The sequence below is a fragment of the Fistularia commersonii genome, chromosome 6 (genome assembly GCF_037954325.1).
Source record: "Fistularia commersonii isolate RoL2024-O1a breed Wild chromosome 6, RoL_Fcom_v1.0, whole genome shotgun sequence".
Taxonomy (NCBI): Eukaryota; Metazoa; Chordata; class Actinopteri; order Syngnathiformes; family Fistulariidae; genus Fistularia; species Fistularia commersonii.
In genome coordinates this window covers 5,168,089-5,183,691 of record NC_141289.1, presented here as the reverse complement: position 1 = coordinate 5,183,691, position 15,603 = coordinate 5,168,089, and positions in this window count along the sequence as shown.

Sequence of the window (15,603 nt, the reverse complement as noted above, 5' to 3'; positions counted from 1 at the left end):
CTGCTGTTGAAATATGTTGTTTAGGACTTGATTCTGCACAATATATGTTAAATTCAGTGTAATCCAGCCACAGGTTCAAAAGATATTGCCATTCGTTCAAAAGTGCTTATCACTCCGAGTTGAAGCATTTTTGATTCGGAGTGGAAATACCTATTGAATTTCATCAAGCTGGTTTCTGCTGTTGAAATAAGTTGTTTAGGACATGATTCTGCACAATATATGTCAAATTCAGTGTAATCCAGCCAGAAATTCAAAAGATATAGCCATTCGTTCAAAGAAGTGCTAATCTCACCGAGTTTAAGCGTTTTTGATACAGAGTGGAAATAACTAATGAAGTTCATCAAGCTGGTTTCTGCTGTTGAAATATGTTTTTTAGGACTTGATTCTGCGCAATATATGTCAAATTCAGTGTAATCCAGCCACAGGTTCAAAAGATATTGCCATTCATTCAAAAAAGTGCTTATCTGTCCGAGTGGAAGCGTTTTTGATTCGGAGTGGAAATAACTAATGAATTTCATGAAACTGGTTTCGGCTGTTGAAATATGTTGTTTAGGACAAGATTCTGCACAATATATGTCAAATTCAGTGTAATCCAGCCACAGGTTCAAAAGATATAGCCATTTGTTCAAAGAACTGCTAATCTCACCGAGTTAAAGCGTTTTTGATACAGATTGGAAATAACTAATGAATTTCATCAAGCTGGTTTCTGCTGTTGAAATATGTTGTTTAGGACAAGATTCTGCACAATATATGTCAAATTCAGTGTAATCCAGCCACAGGTTCAAAAGATATTGCCATTCATTCAAAAAAGTGCTTATCTCACCGAGTTGAGGCGTTTTTGATACAGATTGGAAATAACTCATGAATTTCATGAAGCTGATTTCTGCTGTTGAAATATGTTGTTTAGGAAATGATTCTGCACATTATATGTCAAATTCAGTGTAATCCAGCCACAAGTTCAAAAAATATAGCCATTTGTTCAAAGAACTGCTAATCTCACCGAGTTAAAGCGTTTTTGATACAGAGTGGAAATAACTAATGAATTTCATCAAGCTGGTTTCTGCTGTTGAAATATGTTGTTTAGGAAATGATTCTGCACATTATATGTCAAATTCAGTGTAATCCAGCCACAAGTTCAAAAAATATAGCCATTCGTTCAAAAGTGCTTATCTCTCCGAGTTGAAGCATTTTTGATTCGGAGTGGAAATACCTATTGAATTTCATCAAGCTGGTTTCTGTTGTTGACATATTTTGTTCAGGACATGATTCCGCACAATATATGTAAAATTCAGTGTAATCCAGCCACAAGTTCAAAAGATATAGCCATTCCTTCAATAAGTGCTTATGTCACTGGGTTGAAGCATAATTGATTCGTAGTGGAAATAAGTAATGAATTTCATCAAGCTGGTTTCTGCTGTTTAATAAGTTGTTTAGGACATGATTCTGCACAATATGTTTCAAATTCAGTGTAATCCAGCCACAGGTTCAAAAGATATAACCATTTGTTCAAAGAACTGCTAATCTCACCGAGTTAAAGCGTTTTTGATACAGATTGGAAATAACTAATGAATTTCATCAAGCTGGTTTCTGCTGTTGAAATATGTTGTTTAGGACTTGATTCTGCACAATATATGTCAAATTCAGTGTAATCCAGCCACAGGTTCAAAAGATATAGCCATTCGTTCAAAAGTGCTTATCTCTCCGAGTTGAAGCATTTTTGATTCGGAGTGGAAATACCTATTGAATTTCATCAAGCTGGTTTCTGTTGTTGACATATTTTGTTCAGGACATGATTCCGCACAATATATGTAAAATTCAGTGTAATCCAGCCACAAGTTCAAAAGATATAGCCATTCGTTCAATAAGTGCTTATGTCACTGGGTTGAAGCATAATTGATTCGTAGTGGAAATAAGTAATGAATTTCATCAAGCTGGTTTCTGCTGTTTAATAAGTTGTTTAGGACATGATTCTGCACAATATATTTCAAATTCAGTGTAATCCAGCCACAGGTTCAAAAGATATAGCCATTTGTTCAAAGAACTGCTAATCTCACCGAGTTAAAGCGTTTTTGATACAGAATGGAAATAACTAATGAATTTCATCAAGCTGGTTTCTGTTGTTGACATATTTTGTTCAGGACATGATTCCGCACAATATATGTAAAATTCAGTGTAATCCAGCCACAAGTTCAAAAGATATAGCCATTCGTTCAATAAGTGCTTATGTCACTGGGTTGAAGCATAATTGATTCGTAGTGGAAATAAGTAATGAATTTCATCAAGCTGGTTTCTGCTGTTGAAATAAGTTGTTTAGGACATGATTCTGCACAATATATGTCAAATTCAGTGTAATCCAGCCAGAAATTCAAAAGATATAGCCATTCGTTCAAAGAAGTGCTAATCTCACCGAGTTAAAGCGTTTTTGATACAGAGTGGAAATAACTAATGAAGTTCATCAAGCTGGTTTCTGCTGTTGAAATATGTTTTTTAGGACTTGATTCTGCGCAATATATGTCAAATTCAGTGTAATCCAGCCACAGGTTCAAAAGATATTGCCATTCATTCAAAAAAGTGCTTATCTGTCCGAGTGGAAGCGTTTTTAATTCGGAGTGGAAATAACTAATGAATTTCATGAAACTGGTTTCGGCTGTTGAAATATGTTCTTTAGGACAAGATTCTGCACAATATATGTCAAATTCAGTGTAATCCAGCCACAGGTTCAAAAGATATAGCCATTCGTTCAAAAGTGCTTATCTCTCCGAGTTGAAGCATTTTTGATTCGGAGTGGAAATACCTATTGAATTTCATCAAGCTGGTTTCTGTTGTTGACATATTTTGTTCAGGACATGATTCCGCACAATATATGTAAAATTCAGTGTAATCCAGCCACAAGTTCAAAAGATATAGCCATTCGTTCAGTAAGTGCTTATGTCACTGGGTTGAAGCATAATTGATTCGTAGTGGAAATAAGTAATGAATTTCATCAAGCTGGTTTCTGCTGTTTAATAAGTTGTTTAGGACATGATTCTGCACAATATATTTCAAATTCAGTGTAATCCAGCCACAGGTTCAAAAGATATAGCCATTTGTTCAAAGAACTGCTAATCTCACCGAGTTAAAGCGTTTTTGATACAGATTGGAAATAACTAATGAATTTCATCAAGCTGGTTTCTGCTGTTGAAATATGTTGTTTAGGACTTGATTCTGCACAATATATGTCAAATTCAGTGTAATCCAGCCACAGGTTCAAAAGATATAGCCATTCGTTCAAAAGTGCTTATCTCTCCAAGTTGAAGCATTTTTGATTCGGAGTGGAAATACCTATTGAATTTCATCAAGCTGGTTTCTGTTGTTGACATATTTTGTTCAGGACATGATTCCGCACAATATATGTAAAATTCAGTGTAATCCAGCCACAAGTTCAAAAGATATAGCCATTCGTTCAATAAGTGCTTATGCCACTGGGTTGAAGCATAATTGATTCGTAGTGGAAATAAGTAATGAATTTCATCAAGCTGGTTTCTGCTTTTTAATAAGTTGTTTAGGACATGATTCTGCACAATATATTTCAAATTCAGTGTAATCCAGCCACAGGTTCAAAAGATATAGCCATTTGTTCAAAGAACTGCTAATCTCACCGAGTAAAAGCGTATTTGATACAGAATGGAAATAACTAATGAATTTCATCAAGCTGGTTTCTGCTGTTGAAATATGTTGTTTAGGACTTGATTCTGCACAATATATGTCAAATTCAGTGTAATCCAGCCACAGGTTCAAAAGATATTGCCATTCATTCAAAAAAGTGCTTATCTGTCCGAGTGGAAGCGTTTTTTATACAGAGTGGAAATAACTAATGAATTTCATCAAGCTGGTTTCTGCTGTTGAAATATGTTGTTTAGGACTTGATTCTGCACAATATATGTCAAATTCAGTGTAATCCAGCCACAGGTTCAAAAGATATAGCCATTTGTTCAAAGAACTGCTAATCTCACCGAGTTAAAGCGTTTTTGATACAGATTGGAAATAACTAATGAATTTCATCAAGCTGGTTTCTGCTGTTGAAATATGTTGTTTAGGACAAGATTCTGCACAATATATGTCAAATTCAGTGTAATCCAGCCACAGGTTCAAAAGATATTGCCATTCGTTCAAAAAAGTGCTTATCTGTCCGAGTTGAAGCGTTTTTGATACAGATTGGAAATAACTCATGAATTTCATGAAGCTGATTTCTGCTGTTGAAATATGTTGTTTAGGACATGATTCTGCACAATATATGTCAAATTCAGTGTAATCCAGCCACAAGTTCAAAAGATATAGCCATTCGTTCAAAGAAGTGCTAATCTCACCGAGTTGAAGCGTGTTTGATACAGAGTGGAAATAACTAATGAATTTCATCAAGCTGGTTTCTGCTTTTGAAATATGTTGTTCAGGACTTGATTCTGCACAATATATGTCAAATTCAATGTAATCCAGCCACAGGTTCAAAAGATATAGCCATTCGTTCAAAAGTGCTTATCTCACCGAGTTGAAGCATTTTTAATTTGGAGAGGCAATAACTAATGAATTTCATCAAGTTGGTTTCTGCTGTTGAAATATGTTGTTCAGGACATGATTATGCAAAATATATGTCAAATTCAGTGTAATCCAGCCACAGGTTCAAAAGATATAGCCATTCGTTCAAAAGTGCTTATTTCTCCGAGTTGAAGCATTTTTGATTCGGAGTGGAAATACCTATTGAATTTCATCAAGTTGGTTTCTGTTGTTGACATATCTTGTTCAGGACATGATTCTGCACAATATATGTCAAATTCAGTGTAATCCAGCCACAAGTTCAAAAGATATAGCCATTCGTTCAATAAGTGCTTATGTCACTGGATTGAAGCATAATTGATTCGGAGTGGAAATAACTAATGAATTTCATCAAGCTGGTTTCTGCTGTTGAAATAAGTTGTTTAGGACATGATTCTGCACAATATATTTCAAATTCAGTGTAATCCAGCCTCAAGTTCAAAAGATATAGCCATTCGTTCAAAAAAGTGCTTATCTGTCCGAGTTGAAGCGTTTTTGATACAGAGTGGAAATAACTAATGAATTTCATGAAGCTGGTTTCTGCTGTTGAAATATGTTGTTTAGGACTTGATTCTGCACAATATATGTCAAAGTCAGCGTAATCCAGCCACAGGTTCAAAAGACATAGGCATTTATTCAAAAAAGTGCTTATCTCACCGAGTTGAGGCGTTTTTGATACAGATTGGAAATAACTCATAAATTTCATGAAGCTGATTTCTGCTGTTGAAATATGTTGTGTAGGACATGATTCTGCACATTATATGTCAAATTCAGTGTAATCCAGCCACAAGTTCAAAAGATATAGCCATTCGTTCAAAGAACTGCTAATCTCACCGAGTTAAAGCGTTTTTGATACAGAGTGGAAATAACTAATGAATTTCATCAAGCTGGTTTCTGCTGTTGAAATATGTTGTTTAGGACTTGATTCTGCACAATATATGTCAAATTCAGTGTAATCCAGCCACAGGTTCAAAAGATATTGCCATTCGTTCAAAAAAGTGCTTATCTGTCCGAGTTGAAGCGTTTTTGATTCGAAGTGGAAATAACTAATGAATTTCATGAAACTGGTTTCGGCTGTTGAAATATGTTGTTTAGGACAAGATTCTACACAATATATGTCAAATTCAGTGTAATCCAGCCACAGGTTCAAAAGATAAAGCCATTCGTTCAAAAGTGCTTATCACTCCGAGTTGAAGCATTTTTGATTTGGAGTGGAAATACCTATTGAATTTCATCAAGCTGGTTTCTGTTGTTGACATATTTTGTTCAGGACATGATTCCGCACAATATATTTCAAATTCAGTGTAATCCAGCCACAAGTTCAAAAGATATAGCCATTCGTTCAATAAGTGCTTATGTCACTGGGTTGAAGCATAATTGATTCGTAGTGGAAATAAGTAATGAATTTCATCAAGCTGGTTTCTGCTGTTGAAATAAGTTGTTTAGGACATGATTCTGCACAATATATTTCAAATTCAGTGTAATCCAGCCACAGGTTCAAAAGATATAGCCATTTGTTCAAAGAACTGCTAATCTCACCGAGTTAAAGCGTTTTTGATACAGATTGGAAATAACTAATGAATTTCATCAAGCTGGTTTCTGCTGTTGAAATATGTTGTTTAGGACTTGATTCTGCACAATATATGTCAAATTCAGTGTAATCCAGCCACAGGTTCAAAAGATATTGCCATTCATTCAAAAAAGTGCTTATCTGTCCGAGTGGAAGCGTTTTTGATTCGGAGTGGAAATAACTAATGAATTTCATGAAACTGGTTTCGGCTGTTGAAATATGTTGTTTAGGACAAGATTCTGCACAATATATGTCAAATTCAGTGTAATCCAGCCACAGGTTCAAAAGATATAGCCATTCGTTCAAAAGTGCTTATCTCTCCGAGTTGAAGCATTTTTGATTCGGAGTGGAAATACCTATTGAATTTCATCAAGCTGGTTTCTGTTGTTGACATATCTTGTTCAGGACATGATTCCGCACAATATATGTCAAATTCAGTGTAATCCAGCCACAAGTTCAAAAGATATAGCCATTCGTTCAATAAGTGCTTATATCACTGGTTTGAAGCATAATTGATTCGGAGTGGAAATAACTAATGAATTTCATCAAGCTGGTTTCTGCTGTTGAAATAAGTTGTTTAGGACATGATTCTGCACAATATATGTCAAATTCAGCGTAATCCAGCCACAGGTTCAAAAGATATAGCCATTCATTCAAAAAAGTGCTTATCTCACTGAGTTAAAGCGTTTTTGATACAGAGTGGAAATAACTAATTAATTTCATCAAGCTGGTTTCTGCTTTTGAAATGTGTTGTTTAGGACTTGATTCTGCACAATATATGTCAAATTCACTGTAATCCAGCCACAGGTTCAAAAGATATTGCCATTCTTTCAAAAAAGTGCTTATCTGTCCGAGTTGAAGCGTTTTTGATACAGATTGGAAATAACTCATGAATTTCATGAAGCTGATTTCTGCTGTTGAAATATGTTGTTTAGGACATGATTCTGCACAATATATGTCAAATTCAGTGTAATACAGCCACAAGTTCAAAAGATATAGCCATTCGTTCAAAGAAGTGCTAATCTCACCGAGTTGAAGCGTGTTTGATACAGAGTGGAAATAACTAATGAATTTCATCAAGCTGGTTTCTGCTTTTGAAATATGTTGTTCAGGACTTGATTCTGCACAATATATGTCAAATTCAATGTAATCCAGCCACAGGTTCAAAAGATATAGCCATTCGTTCAAAAGTGCTTATCTCACCGAGTTGAAGCATTTTTAATTCGGAGAGGAAATAACTAATGAATTTCATCAAGTTGGTTTCTGCTGTTGAAATATGTTGTTAAGGACATGATTCTGCAAAATATATGTCAAATTCAGTGTAATCCAGCCACAGGTTCAAAAGATATAGCCATTCGTTCAAAAGTGCTTATTTCTCCGAGTTGAAGCATTTTTGATTCGGAGTGGAAATACCTATTGAATTTCATCAAGTTGGTTTCTGTTGTTGACATATCTTGTTCAGGACATGATTCTGCACAATATATGTCAAATTCAGTGTAATCCAGCCACAAGTTCAAAAGATATAGCCATTCGTTCAATAAGTGCTTATGTCACTGGGTTGAAGCATAATTGATTCGGAGTGGAAATAACTAATGAATTTCATCAAGCTGGTTTCTGCTGTTGAAATAAGTTGTTTAGGACATGATTCTGCACAATATATTTCAAATTCAGTGTAATCCAGCCTCAAGTTCAAAAGATATAGCCATTCGTTCAAAGAAGTGCTAATTTCACCGAGTTAAAGCGTTTTTGATACAGAGTGGAAATAACTAATGAATTTCATGAAGCTGGTTTCTGCTGTTGAAATATGTTGTTTAGGACTTGATTCTGCACAATATATGTCAAAGTCAGCGTAATCCAGCCACAGGTTCAAAAGATATAGGCATTTATTCAAAAAAGTGCTTATCTCACCGAGTTGAGGCGTTTTTGATACAGATTGGAAATAACTCATGAATTTCATGAAGCTGATTTCTGCTGTTGAAATATGTTGTTTAGGACATGTTTCTTCACATTATATGTCAAATTCAGTGTAATCCAGCCACAAGTTCAAAAGATATAGCCATTCGTTCAAAGAACTGCTAATCTCACCGAGTTAAAGCGTTTTTGATACAGAGTGGAAATAACTAATGAATTTCATCAAGCTGGTTTCTGCTGTTGAAATATGTTGTTTAGGACTTGATTCTGCACAATATATTTCAAATTCAGTGTAATCCAGCCACAGGTTCAAAAGATATAGCCATTTGTTCAAAGAACTGCTAATCTCACCGAGTTAAAGCGTTTTTTATACAGATTGGAAATAACTAATGAATTTCATCAAGCTGGTTTCTGCTGTTGAAATATGTTGTTTAGGAAAAGATTCTGCACAATATATGTCAAATTCAGTGTAATCCAGCCACAGGTTCAAAAGATATTGCCATTCATTCAAAAAAGTGCTTATCTCACCGAGTTGAGGCGTTTTTGATACAGATTGGAAATAACTCATGAATTTCATGAAGCTGATTTCTGCTGTTGAAATATGTTGTTTAGGAAATGATTCTGCACATTATATGTCAAATTCAGTGTAATCCAGCCACAAGTTCAAAAAATATAGCCATTCGTTCAAAGAACTGCTAATCTCACCGAGTTAAAGCGTTTTTGATACAGAGTGGAAATAACTAATGAATTTCATCAAGCTGGTTTCTGCTGTTGAAATATGTTGTTTAGGACTTGATTCTGCACAATATATGTCAAATTCAGTGTAATCCAGCCACAGGTTCAAAAGATATTGCCATTCGTTCAAAAAAGTGCTTATCTGTCCGAGTTGAAGCGTTTTTGATTCGAAGTGGAAATAACTAATGAATTTCATGAAACTGGTTTCGGCTGTTGAAATATGTTGTTTAGGACAAGATTTTGCACAATATATGTCGAATTCAGTGTAATCCAGCCACAGGTTCAAAAGATATAGCCATTCGTTCAAAAGTGCTTATCTCTCCGAGTTGAAGCATTTTTGATTCGGAGTGGAAATACCTATTGAATTTCATCAAGCTGGTTTCTGTTGTTGACATATCTTGTTCAGGACATGATTCCGCACAATATATGTCAAATTCAGTGTAATCCAGCCACAAGTTCAAAAGATATAGCCATTCGTTCAATCAGTGCTTATGTCACTGGGTTGAAGCATAATTGATTCGGAGTGGAAATAACAAATGAATTTCATCAAGCTGGTTTCTGCTGTTGAAATAAGTTGTTTAGGACATGATTCTGCACAATATATTTCAAATTCAGTGTAATCCAGCCACAAGTTCAAAAGATATAGCCATTCGTTCAAAGAACTGCTAATCTCACTGAGTTAAAGCGTTTTTGATACAGAGTGGAAATAACTAATGAATTTCATCAAGCTGGTTTCTGCTTTTGAAATATGTTGTTCAGGACTTGATTCTGCACAATATATGTCAAATTCAATATAATCCAGCCACAGGTTCAAAAGATATAGCCATTCGTTCAAAAGTGCTTATCTCACCGAGTTGAAGCATTTTTAATTCGGAGAGGAAATAACTAATGAATTTCATCAAGTTGGTTTCTGCTGTTCAAATATGTTGTTAAGGACATGATTCTGCAAAATATATGTCAAATTTAGTGTAATCCAGCCACAGGTTCAAAAGATATAGCCATTCGTTCAAAAGTGCTTATTTCTCCGAGTTGAAGCATTTTTGATTCGGAGTGGAAATACCTATTGAATTTCATCAAGTTGGTTTCTGTTGTTGACATATCTTGTTCAGGACATGATTCTGCACAATATATGTCAAATTCAGTGTAATCCAGCCACAAGTTCAAAAGATATAGCCATTCGTTCAATAAGTGCTTATGTCACTGGGTTTAAGCATAATTGATTCGGAGTGGAAATAACTAATGAATTTCATCAAGCTGGTTTCTGCTGTTGAAATAAGTTGTTTAGGACATGATTCTGCACAATATATTTCAAATTCAGTGTAATCCAGCCACAGGTTCAAAAGATATAGCCATTTGTTCAAAGAACTGCTAATCTCACCGAGTTAAAGCGTTTTTGATACAGATTGGAAATAACTAATGAATTTCATCAAGCTGGTTTCTGCTGTTGAAATATGTTGTTTAGGACTTGATTCTGCACAATATATGTCAAATTCAGTGTAATCCAACCACAGGTTCAAAAGATATTGCCATTCATTCAAAAAAGTGCTTAATTGTCCGAGTGGAAGCGTTTTTGATTCGGAGTGGAAATAACTAATGAATTTCATGAAACTGGTTTCGGCTGTTGAAATATGTTGTTTAGGACAAGATTCTGCACAATATATGTCAAATTCAGTGTAATCCAGCCACAGGTTCAAAAGATAAAGCCATTCGTTCAAAAGTGCTTATCACTCCGAGTTGAAGCATTTTTGATTCGGAGTGGAAATACCTATTGAATTTCATCAAGCTGGTTTCTGCTTTTGAAATATGTTGTTTAGGACTTGATCCTGCACAATATATGTCAAATTCACTGTAATCCAGCCACAGGTTCAAAAGATATTGCCATTCGTTCAAAAAAGTGCTTATCTGTCCGAGTTGAAGCGTTTTTGATACAGATTGGAAATAACTCATGAATTTCATGAAGCTGATTTCTGCTGTTGAAATATGTTGTTTAGGACATGATTCTGCACAATATATGTCAAATTCAGTGTAATCCAGCCACAAGTTCAAAAGATATAGCCATTCGTTCAAAGAAGTGCTAATCTCACCGAGTTGAAGCGTGTTCGATACAGAGTGGAAATAACTAATGAATTTCATCAAGCTGGTTTCTGCTTTTGAAATATGTTGTTCAGGACTTGATTCTGCACAATATATGTCAAATTCAATATAATCCAGCCACAGGTTCAAAAGATATAGCCATTCGTTCAAAAGTGCTTATCTCACCGAGTTGAAGCATTTTTAATTCGGAGAGGAAATAACTAATGAATTTCATCAAGTTGGTTTCTGCTGTTCAAATATGTTGTTAAGGACATGATTCTGCAAAATATATGTCAAATTCAGTGTAATCCAGCCACAGGTTCAAAAGATATAGCCATTCGTTCAAAAGTGCTTATTTCTCCGAGTTGAAGCATTTTTGATTCGGAGTGGAAATACCTATTGAATTTCATCAAGTTGGTTTCTGTTGTTGACATATCTTGTTCAGGACATGATTCTGCACAATATATGTCAAATTCAGTGTAATCCAGCCACAAGTTCAAAAGATATAGCCATTCGTTCAATAAGTGCTTATGTCACTGGGTTTAAGCATAATTGATTCGGAGTGGAAATAACTAATGAATTTCATCAAGCTGGTTTCTGCTGTTGAAATAAGTTGTTTAGGACATGATTCTGCACAATATATTTCAAATTCAGTGTAATCCAGCCACAAGTTCAAAAGATATAGCCATTCGTTCAAAGAAGTGCTAATCTCACCGAGTTAAAGCGTTTTTGATACAGAGTGGAAATAACTAATGAATTTCATGAAGCTGGTTTCTGCTGTTGAAACATGTTGTTTAGGACTTGATTCTGCACAATATATTTCAAATTCAGTGTAATCCAGCCACAGGTTCAAAAGATATAGCCATTTGTTCAAAGAACTGCTAATCTCACCGAGTAAAAGCGTTTTTGATACAGATTGGAAATAACTAATGAATTTCATCAAGCTGGTTTCTGCTGTTGAAATATGTTGTTTAGGACAAGATTCTGCACAATATATGTCAAATTCAGTGTAATCCAGCCACAAGTTCAAAAGATATAGCCATTCGTTCAAAGAACTGCTAATCTCACCGAGTTAAAGCGTTTTTGATACAGAGTGGAAATAACTAATGAATTTCATCAAGCTGGTTTCTGCTGTTGAAATATGTTGTTTAGGACATGATTCTGCACAATATATTTCAAATTCAGTGTAATCCAGCCACAGGTTCAAAAGATATAGCCATTTGTTCAAAGAACTGCTAATCTCACCGAGTTAAAGCGTTTTTGATACAGATTGGAAATAACTAATGAATTTAATCAAGCTGGTTTCTGCTGTTGAAATATGTTGTTTAGGACAAGATTCTGCACAATATATGTCAAATTCAGTGTAATCCAGCCACAGGTTCAAAAGATATTGCCATTCATTCAAATAAGTGCTTATCTCACCGAGTTGAGGCGTTTTTGATACAGATTGGAAATAACTCATGAATTTCATGAAGCTGATTTCTGCTGTTGAAATATGTTGTTTAGGACATGATTCTGCACATTATATGTCAAATTCAGTGTAATCCAGCCACAAGTTCAAAAGATATAGCCATTCGTTCAAAGAACTGCTAATCTCACCGAGTTAAAGCGTTTTTGATACAGAGTGGAAATAACTAATGAATTTCATCAAGCTGTTTTCTGCTGTTGAAATATGTTGTTTAGGACTTGGTTCTGCACAATATATGTCAAATTCAGTGTAATCCAGCCACAGGTTCAAAAGATATTGCCATTCATTCAAAAAAGTGCTTATCTGTCCGAGTTGAAGCGTTTTTGATTCGGAGTGGAAATAACTAATGAATTTCATGAAACTGGTTTCGGCTGTTGAAATATGTTGTTTAGGACAAGATTCTGCACAATATATGTCAAATTCAGTGTAATCCAGCCACAGGTTCAAAAGATATAGCCATTCGTTCAAAAGTGCTTATCTCTCCGAGTTGAAGCATTTTTGATTCGGAGTGGAAATACCTATTGAATTTCATCAAGCTGGATTCTGTTGTTGACATATCTTGTTCAGGACATGATTCCGCACAATATATGTCAAATTCAGTGTAATCCAGCCACAAGTTCAAAAGATATAGCCATTCGTTCAATAAGTGCTTATGTCACTGGGTTGAAGCATAATTGATTCGGAGTGGAAATAACTAATGAATTTCATCAAGCTGGTTTCTGCTTTTGAAATATGTTGTTTAGGACTTGATTCTGCACAATATATGTCAAATTCACTGTAATCCAGCCACAGGTTCAAAAGATATTGCCATTCGTTCAAAAAAGTGCTTATCTGTCCGAGTTGAAGCGTTTTTGATACAGATTGGAAATAACTCATGAATTTCATGAAGCTGATTTCTGCTGTTGAAATATGTTTTTTAGGACATGATTCTGCACAATATATGTCAAATTCACTGTAATCAAGCCACAGGTTCAAAAGATATTGCCATTCGTTCAAAGAAGTGCTAATCTCACCGAGTTGAAGCGTTTTTGATACAGAGTGGAAATAACTAATGAATTTCATCAAGCTGGTTTCTGCTTTTGAAATATGTTGTTCAGGACTTGATTCTGCACAATATATGTCAAATTCAATGTAATCCAGCCTCAGGTTCAAAAGATATAGCCATTCGTTCAAAAGTGCTTATCTCACCGAGTTGAAGCATTTTTAATTCGGAGTGGAAATACCTGTTGAATTTCATCAAGTTGGTTTCTGTTGTTGACATATCTTGTTCAGGACATGATTCTGCACAATATATGTCAAATTCAGTGTAATCCAGCCACAAGTTCAAAAGATATAGCCATTCGTTCAATAAGTGCTTATGTCACTGGGTTGAAGCATAATTGATTCGGAGTGGAAATAACTAATGAATTTCATCAAGCTGGTTTCTGCTGTTGAAATATGTTGTTTAGGACTTGATTCTGCACAATATATTTCAAATTCAGTGTAATCCAGCCACAGGTTCAAAAGATATAGCCATTTGTTCAAAGAACTGCTAATCTCACCGAGTTAAAGCGTTTTTTATACAGATTGGAAATAACTAATGAATTTCATCAAGCTGGTTTCTGCTGTTGAAATATGTTGTTTAGGAAAAGATTCTGCACAATATATGTCAAATTCAGTGTAATCCAGCCACAGGTTCAAAAGATATTGCCATTCATTCAAAAAAGTGCTTATCTCACCGAGTTGAGGCGTTTTTGATACAGATTGGAAATAACTCATGAATTTCATGAAGCTGATTTCTGCTGTTGAAATATGTTGTTTAGGAAATGATTCTGCACATTATATGTCAAATTCAGTGTAATCCAGCCACAAGTTCAAAAAATATAGCCATTCGTTCAAAGAACTGCTAATCTCACCGAGTTAAAGCGTTTTTGATACAGAGTGGAAATAACTAATGAATTTCATCAAGCTGGTTTCTGCTGTTGAAATATGTTGTTTAGGACTTGATTCTGCACAATATATGTCAAATTCAGTGTAATCCAGCCACAGGTTCAAAAGATATTGCCATTCGTTCAAAAAAGTGCTTATCTGTCCGAGTTGAAGCGTTTTTGATTCGAAGTGGAAATAACTAATGAATTTCATGAAACTGGTTTCGGCTGTTGAAATATGTTGTTTAGGACAAGATTTTGCACAATATATGTCGAATTCAGTGTAATCCAGCCACAGGTTCAAAAGATATAGCCATTCGTTCAAAAGTGCTTATCTCTCCGAGTTGAAGCATTTTTGATTCGGAGTGGAAATACCTATTGAATTTCATCAAGCTGGTTTCTGTTGTTGACATATCTTGTTCAGGACATGATTCCGCACAATATATGTCAAATTCAGTGTAATCCAGCCACAAGTTCAAAAGATATAGCCATTCGTTCAATCAGTGCTTATGTCACTGGGTTGAAGCATAATTGATTCGGAGTGGAAATAACAAATGAATTTCATCAAGCTGGTTTCTGCTGTTGAAATAAGTTGTTTAGGACATGATTCTGCACAATATATTTCAAATTCAGTGTAATCCAGCCACAAGTTCAAAAGATATAGCCATTCGTTCAAAGAACTGCTAATCTCACTGAGTTAAAGCGTTTTTGATACAGAGTGGAAATAACTAATGAATTTCATCAAGCTGGTTTCTGCTTTTGAAATATGTTGTTCAGGACTTGATTCTGCACAATATATGTCAAATTCAATATAATCCAGCCACAGGTTCAAAAGATATAGCCATTCGTTCAAAAGTGCTTATCTCACCGAGTTGAAGCATTTTTAATTCGGAGAGGAAATAACTAATGAATTTCATCAAGTTGGTTTCTGCTGTTCAAATATGTTGTTAAGGACATGATTCTGCAAAATATATGTCAAATTTAGTGTAATCCAGCCACAGGTTCAAAAGATATAGCCATTCGTTCAAAAGTGCTTATTTCTCCGAGTTGAAGCATTTTTGATTCGGAGTGGAAATACCTATTGAATTTCATCAAGTTGGTTTCTGTTGTTGACATATCTTGTTCAGGACATGATTCTGCACAATATATGTCAAATTCAGTGTAATCCAGCCACAAGTTCAAAAGATATAGCCATTCGTTCAATAAGTGCTTATGTCACTGGGTTTAAGCATAATTGATTCGGAGTGGAAATAACTAATGAATTTCATCAAGCTGGTTTCTGCTGTTGAAATAAGTTGTTTAGGACATGATTCTGCACAATATATTTCAAATTCAGTGTAATCCAGCCACAGGTTCAAAAGATATAGCCA